Source organism: Passer montanus, unplaced genomic scaffold (genome assembly GCF_014805655.1).
Source record: "Passer montanus isolate IOZ18808 unplaced genomic scaffold, ASM1480565v1 scaffold75, whole genome shotgun sequence".
Classification (NCBI taxonomy): Eukaryota; Metazoa; Chordata; class Aves; order Passeriformes; family Passeridae; genus Passer; species Passer montanus.
The window spans coordinates 1,165,417-1,173,588 of record NW_024372702.1 but is presented as its reverse complement, the minus strand read 5'-3'; the positions used below and the strand labels follow the sequence as shown (position 1 = coordinate 1,173,588).

The following is an 8,172-nucleotide window of genomic DNA, read 5'->3' as shown; positions in this document are numbered from 1 at the left end:
CATGTTCCTGCTAAATACATGAAAAGGAATATATTTCCGCATCATATCCTTGGTGTAGATGAAAATAAGCATTCCTCATTCCTCCAAGCTCTCAACAAGCTATTGTTCAAATGAATGTTTCTTATTGTGCCAAGAAAATACTTGGCTACTTTATAGTACTGAAAACTATGTGGCGTAGATCATCTGGTTGACACAGAAGTGCTTGCTTCCTCTGTCTGCCAGTACAGTTTCTAAATTGAAAGCTTTAACACAACACTCAACACCCCTGGGTAGAGTCATTAACAAAACAGAGTCAGTGAGATGTTATAGCACTGAAGTAAAAAGCGAAAGTAGAGTAATAATGACATTCTGTAGTCATGTACACTTTTTCGTATTCAGTGGTATAATAATTTTTTCATAAATTAGTACTTAAACGATGGGCATGCTCAACTAAAAAAATGAGTATAGCTGAAAGAACAACATTTTGGCAAAACTACCACTCTCTTGAGAAGTTCACAGGAGTCCTTTAAATTACTTCACTTTGAAGCATGACTTACAGAGTAATACTTGTATTATTTTTTTCTGTTTACGAATAATTTATTCTAAAAGATTATTTTATTAAGATATATATTCTCATATATTTACAAGGTATTCTTTTTCACTGCATTTTATCTGATGGAATATTTAATTTGAGCAGTACCAACACAGTATCTTGCAAAAATTAATCTTATTGTGTATTTGAATAATTATTAGCTAGTGTAGCTCTCATTTTAAATAAATTATTTCAACCTCTAAAACCATAGAATTACGAATAAGGAATAATACCCTTCTTGTCAGGTTATGTTTTTTCTTTTAAATACCCTTATTCCAAAAGTTTGCATAAACATCTTAATTTCTTCAAAATGTAAATATTTAGTTTTTTAAGTTTATTTTAAAAATGTGCAAGATTTATCTTCATTTGGAAACACTTTTAAGGTCTAATGGGTTGAAACAGAAATATCTGGAGGACTTTCTCTCTTACACTTTCTGCTACAAATAAAATTTATTTAGGTAATTACTGCCACTGTAACACGAGTGCAGTAACTGATCAAGACCTTTCATTTACCTCAGTTGTTTTGCACACAGAGAACTGTTATGAAGCATGTTTACAGTAATATTTTACATTAATGCATTTCCTCCAGTTCTCCAAGAAACTTGGTTTGATTATGCCTTTCCATATATTACGTCTTAACAATATATTTTGGGCCTATATTCTCACGAAGTCACTGTCTGGGTTGGATTCAGAGCCAAAGCTTTGCTTCCTGGCTCTCCTGGCTAGGAAAGGCTAAGATTCTCTGATCCTGGGATCTTCCCCAGTTTCCCTGTACCAGAACAGGGCAGAGGGATAATCTTCACTGTTCACCTCCAAAGCAGTGAAACAAATTTTCCTCAGGCACTGTGTGCAGATTTAAAATTATTCATTAGAACTCTCAGCTATGCTAGTCCAGCATTTTAACTGCTAATCCAGGTTAACAACTCTCCTTTTTTTGAGAGAGGCAATAAACAAGAAGGTGGCATTTGAGAGGCATCAGTGGAGAAAAACATTAGGCAGTGCATAACTTAAATTAAGTTTTTGTCATATACAAACTTGCTTTAATAAACTTTCAACCTGTCAAGATTGCAGTTGAAAAACAGTTTTAAGGTCTAGCACTCCAGTGCAACTAATACTCTTCTTGACATTTGAAGTATTATGTAAGAAGCTTCAGGTGTAAAATGCACTGTAGACAAAAGACTTTCTTGTCTCACAAAAAAACTCATAAAATGGTTGAATTGTCAGGGAAGTGACAGCCAGTAAGGGACAAGAATGCAAATGGATTTAGAGCTGTGGTAGCTCGTGAAGGACACAGGCATTACGTGACAGCCTGGAAACATCTCTGGACTTATGCTCTCGCCTCCAATAAGCTCTAGTCCTTGATTGCACCCTACAGATCACCAGGCTAGCAGAGAGCACGAGGCTTGAGCCAAGGTAAAAACTAAGCCAAAGGAGGAGGATACAAGCTTATTTATTCTAGACCTGATCTACCCAGGTTTGTGTTTGGTGGACAGCTGGTAAAGCAGTGGTGGCTGCCAGCAGCTCCCTTAGCTGCCCATATCAGGATCACAAGCTGCAGGATCAACTTTTCTAAAGGTTGTCAATAATTACAGTAGGGAAAATTGCACCCATTTTCCAAAATAGGAAGTGAAATACAAACCACAATATGCTATCACCACTTAAAAGCACAAAATTATTCTGATTGTCTTTGCACCTGGGCTGATTTTCTGGGTAAATTGATAAGTTATTGTACTTGCATGATCTTATGGCCAGAATGATTGTTTTATCAGAAGAGTCTTGTTAAAGTGGGGTCTTTACTGTCACTGACAAAAGCAGGGGCACTACTGATTCAGATGAGATTAGGGCAATCAAACACAGGTCTACAGGCATATTACTGGGAAAAGCTGGTGCAGTAAATTAGCCTTCATCCAAATCCCAGCTCACATTCAAAGTACCTGTGTGAGATAACACCAGAAATTCTCAGTCAGTGACTGCACAATCTTTTCTGATTCTTCTCAAAACTTCATTCTCTTTCATCACGGACACATTAGTCCAATATTTGATCCACTAAACTCAAAGACAAAAGAGGAAGGAACTTTTCTCGATTGACATATTCCAGTTCTAAACATAAATTTTTCCAATAAAGGAAGTAAAATAAAGGTCACTGCCTGTGACACTGCTCTAGTGCAGAACAACCTTCTTCACCTTATCAACATCACTTTATGATTGCAGTGGTAGTGGTGCGACTAAGGGGTCCTGCAGAACTGCTAGCTTTTGAAGTTCACAAAGTACCTGCTACATCTGTCCACAGGAACTTGTTCATTTCCTTCTCAGAGGGAAGCAGAAGACTAGGCCCCAAAATCATATTATTAAAGTCAAACAGTGTAAAATACCTATTTTGACTCAGGCACATAACAGCAGATTCAAATATAACTGAGCTTCACAGATAGAAAACAACTGTGTATTTTCATCCATTTTGCAGTAACATACTTCCTCCCCTCTCAACTAATTTCAAAAGGTTTAGTTAAGACAAAAAAAAAAAATCTATTACCTTAAATTAAGACCACCCACAAAGTGGGATACTTCGGAGGGGGAGCAAACAAAAACAGAGCTAAAACTCCAGAACAGTCTTCGACTGAAGGGCCAGAATTCATTTAAATGCCACTTCATGATCATGTACAGGAAGGCAAAATGCTGAAGTGTTGTATATATGTGTCAATACATATGTGGGCACATCTATAATATGTTTTAGTCATTCTGGAATATGTTGTCACTTCAAAGTAATTATAGTATACACAGTGGGTAGGAAAAAAAAAATCACTGAAAGTGAAGCTCAGACTTCTGAATCCATAATAAAGCATCATAATTACCTGTTCTTAGATGGTGAGAAACCGTAAGGTTATAAAAGTCAATAGAAGGAACAGGTGTTCAGGCACTACTCTTGAGCATTCTTAATACACTTTCAAGTAGGCTTTTTCCACTCATGGAATGGGGATCATACCATGCTAGGTATGGCAGCTGTGCAGGCTTCTGGCTAATTCCACTGCTGTTAAGAAAAGAAATGTAATCTAGCAAAGCGTGATGAGCTGCTGTCAACCTGAATGGAACCGCCTGTCCATTGTGTTGTCTCCCAGCACTTTTGACAGTGAAGACTTGAAAAAGCAGGTTAATGGCTCTTTGTGTGCTTGCTCAGGCTAAAAAGAGTTCCACTTTAATATCCTGTCTAGGAAGGACATAACTGTTATTTGGTGCTTTTCTGTGCTTTCTCTCTTCTTGTGGCTCTCATACTACAGAGGTTAGAACAGCATACTTGGCAAATACCATATGTTCTTGTATGGTAATCTCCTTTACCACCTTTTACTCCTGTGCTATGGAGAGGCAGTTTCCAGCCGGGCTGTGCCCGGTGGGCTGCCTTGGCCTAGCTCAGTGGGGCTCAGCACAGCAGCCAAATTCCCAAACAGCTCCCAGCTGCAGGCAACCTAAACAAGCTTAAGTGATTTCAGCTCTTAGTGATTATCAACTCTAAGTGATTTCAGCTCTTTAGCTTGCTGGTGCCACAGCAGATGCAGGGAGAGAGAGGATAAAGCTTTGTGAGGTTCCGAAGAATGCTTTACTGGTCCATGAAGGTTCTCAGTGACAGCTCTTCTGCCAAACCAGGCAGAAGTAGGGGTTTATATACCTTACAGGGGTTTTGGAAATTGTCCAGTAGTAAGGGGAGAGTGACCTATAGGCTTACAGAGAGATAAGCAGGGTCCGAAAGGCGGAAGAGAGGGGCTTCTAAGGCCCCGGCATCGTGACTTGGGATTTCCTAGCTCAGGCTTCTGACTCCAAGGAGGCCTTGCAGGCCCTGGGCCTGCTACATCTGTGCAACATTGTTAGACTGAAGAAATGCATTTCAATGGGCAAACTAGAAAAATACTGATATCACAGAGCCTTCTTCTGATCCTTTTCCTTAATCTGCTACTTCCTCTATCTTGGACAATCCTTAGATATCCATTTTCCATACTTGCTTTTGTTTCCAGCAACCCTTGAGACCATTACATTAACATGGATAATTGGATTGTGATCTTTTATGTTTGCAATTCACTATGCATTCTTCCAGGTTTGTGTGCTCTGTTTTTGGCAAAAGTCTATAATTGCATGAATTTCTTTAAAAATATCTAATTTTCAAAAGTTGCTTGCATATGGTTTATGGCTAATGTCATGCTTTAATGGTAGGTGGGAATTTCAGGTTTTTTATTGCTGACTGCAAAATTACTTTGGGAGGGCATTGGCAATGAGTTATTTCTGTAACTTCTTGGAAAGCTCAGTGCTTCAAAACCAAGTGCTGGCAGAATCATATCAGTGTTCTCCTTTGAACTCTGCCAATATTAAAGTTTACTAAATTTTAATGTGCCAAGGAAGAATTTTTATCAATCTGCATTAGAAATAAAGACATGTATGAAGACTGCAGCATATTAAACAGTAGGGTATGTTTTAAAGGTAATAACTTCTGAGCAGATATTGTTAACTCATTCTGTTTAAATCTGATAAACCTCCCTGTGTTGAGTGACAGGATGTTCCAAAATTGGTGTGAAGAAATGTAGGCAGATTTCTGCAAATCCTCTGGTGTTCTGTCTCCATAAAGAGTATTTCCAGTGTTGTTTTTTCAATGGCTTTTAGGGCTATACCATGCTAGTCAATAAAGTTATTCAGTAAAAAAGTAAGAAAACTAGTAATAACCTCAGAGACCACAGCAGAATATAATTAAATCAAACAGGTCAATGACTGATTACTTCCCATTGGTTTACCTCAAGATCAAATATAGTGAAATGGTGATTTGAGCAAGATAAAAAGAACCAGTCTGTGTAATATACTGCAATATTATATGACTTTTTTAAAAATTGCACCCAACACATCTAAAGTATATCTTCAGACCTGTATCTAAGGATTAGTTGGTCTAGTTTGGTTACAAGTTCTCTGAAATTCAGTGGTGAATTTGACAAAGGTAATTTAGATTATCTTTTAATCTTGCTTGCTTGTATATAAAATAGTTTTATTCCAGTCAAATTGCTGGTAAGATTTGCTAACAAAGGAAGCAATGTTTGTGAATATTTCTTGATGTACTGTTGGTCAAATGATACATCAGATTCATCTTATTTGAAGGTTTTTTTTGTTTGTGGTGCATGTCCTTCTCAGAATATAGTGTTTTCAACAGTTTTGACTATATATAATGTAATTTGATTAATATATGAAATACCTCTAAAATCTCCATAGATTACATTTTGCATGTATGTAATTTTCCCAACACCTACATCTAGGTAGGAATGTTTTCCTTATGAACATTATTCAGATGTTACTGAAAAAGAAACTGTACTTTCAAGCAAATGAAAAAAGACATGAGAAGAGTAAGGATCTGAAGACAGAAGAGTTAAATAATCATAGTTTATTTTCTAAATTGAGGATGGTTTCTTATAAAACAAAAAGGAAACTTGACATAAGTGCCGCTTATTCCTTTCTCAGGACTGTTCTTTAACTACATCTATTATCTCAGTAAGCATTGCAGGATACTTGAAGCTGACATGGGGGACACACAAGTGTTTTCTGACACTTGCACTCCATGTCAAACTGTTCAAGTGCAGAGCATTAAGTGAATAGATTACACACCTCCCAGAAGACAGATGCAGTGACAGAAAATGTGCTTTTTCTGGATAAGCATTTATCCTTGGAGTCCTGCTACCTCTGAGACAAATTTAAAACACATGGTTGTGTTTCCTTCTTCAGATACTCAGTTATGAGCTTTACAGATGTTTCTACTTAATGTTCAAGAGCTTTCTGACATACAATAATGCCTCCTCACATTTGTGCCAACAGAGCTCTCTCCTCAAGAAGCATCTCTCCAGATGTGATGAGTTTTCTGGGAAGCTGGTGGGACCTGCAGCAGTTTGTCACAGCCATGGTCCAGTCTGTGCAAATAATTACCTTCAGAATAAACCCAGCCTCCTTCCAGAACCCATGAAGAATTCCTATTGTATTATATGGAGTCTTCAAGACATTTTTATCCTCAAAGCCTCTCTGATTACAATGGTTCCTCATAAAGACACTGAAGTCACAATTCCAGACTAATTCATCTTTGCATATTCTGGAAACTAAAAAATAATTCTCTTGCACACAAGTAAGGCTGGAGGAATTTCTTTCCTTTCAAACACTCTGAATAAAATGCGTTAATATCCCATATACCTTTGAGTACTGATTGTTGTTTATGATCCAGTAGATTTCTTTTTGCTCTCAGCTATATTGGTTTGCGTTATTTTTATGTGTTCTAGAGCCTTCATTACCTTCAATTACTTTCCCATGCTTGAACAACCAGTGTTCTTCACTTTAAAAAATTGTTCCTGTAGCTTCTCCACTGTGTTTTGCCTGCAGAAATCAATCATGGTGAAGAAGTAGTCAGAATAATTTCCTTTGCAGAGCTTAAGCTCTACAGGATAAATATCAGTTTTCCAGGAGAATGATACTTTCATATTTTTAGAATAGATGTCTCATGAATTGGATTGTTTCTACAACACCATTGTTAGTCCTAATTTCCAAGTCTCATAATTGCAAGGTTAATCATCAATTCCTGCTTGATTTCTGAGGCCCTTTGCTACTGAATTGCCAGAACCAATTTTTTTTTTGTTGTTTTGTTTTTGGTTTTGTTTTTGTGGGGAAGGGTGGACAAACTGTGTTCAGAGATACCAACAAATGGGTCTTTGTGCTATGTACGGCTACATGATTTTAAAATATGTCTTCATCATACAAATTTGATGCACCAGAACACATCTGAGTTTCATTTAAATTATAACTAAATAGTCTCAACAACTCAATGTCATCCAAACAGCCTTTATAACTGGCTGCAGATTCCACCTGCACTGGATCTACAGTATGTATATTTTTTTGCCCCAGACAAAAGTCTGATTTCTGTACTGTCCAAAACTCACAGTGCATGTGTTCTCAGCATATGATGCAGCTGCAGTGGCTGACATATATTGTGTGCAGATAAAGCATGACTGACTTAACATCTTTCTGTTCATTGCCATCATTTGATGACATGGATGAAAAGAGAAGAACCTATAGCGATCCCATGCAATCTGTTGTCCTCAGCATAAATAATGTAGCCTGTTAGATGAACAAACAAAAGCCAAATTTTGTGACAGAAGCCTAAACTGCTCATGTCATGAGTGATAATTTATTGCCTCACCAATTACAGTGAAATACCAGTTTCTCCTTTGAAATTACTCACCTGAGGGTTGGTTTGCAGATTTCCAACCAAGCTGCAGTAAATAAGAAATTGTCAGAAGAAAAGAAGGCATCTTTACAAAAATATTTGTCTCCCACTAGCTTCCCAGGTGCTCAAACAGCTTAAGAAAAAGCTGCTAATTACTCAAAGATTAATTGAAAAGGCATTTTCAGAGAAAAAAAATTGATTTTGTGGAGTCCAGATAAGAGTAATGTAAAGTAATAATAATTACCTAATAAGGAAATAAGCTTTTATATTTTCCCTTAAATAAAGGATCACGGCAAATTACCTCTTTACTTCTCTTTACCTCTCCTAAAAGTAATTAAAATGAGAAGCCAATGCAAGCAGGCTTCACATATAATAC

General features: G+C 37.1%; 1 long non-coding RNA gene across 1 annotated transcript; it reads left to right on the top strand.

Moving 5' to 3' along the window:
- Positions 1-4,135: 4,135 nt before the first annotated feature.
- On the top strand, positions 4,136-6,739 carry LOC120512545. Its single transcript, XR_005630040.1, has 3 exons — positions 4,136-4,213; positions 4,573-4,652; positions 6,404-6,739. It is a non-coding gene; the product is annotated as an uncharacterized LOC120512545 (long non-coding RNA).
- Positions 6,740-8,172: the final 1,433 nt, after the last annotated feature.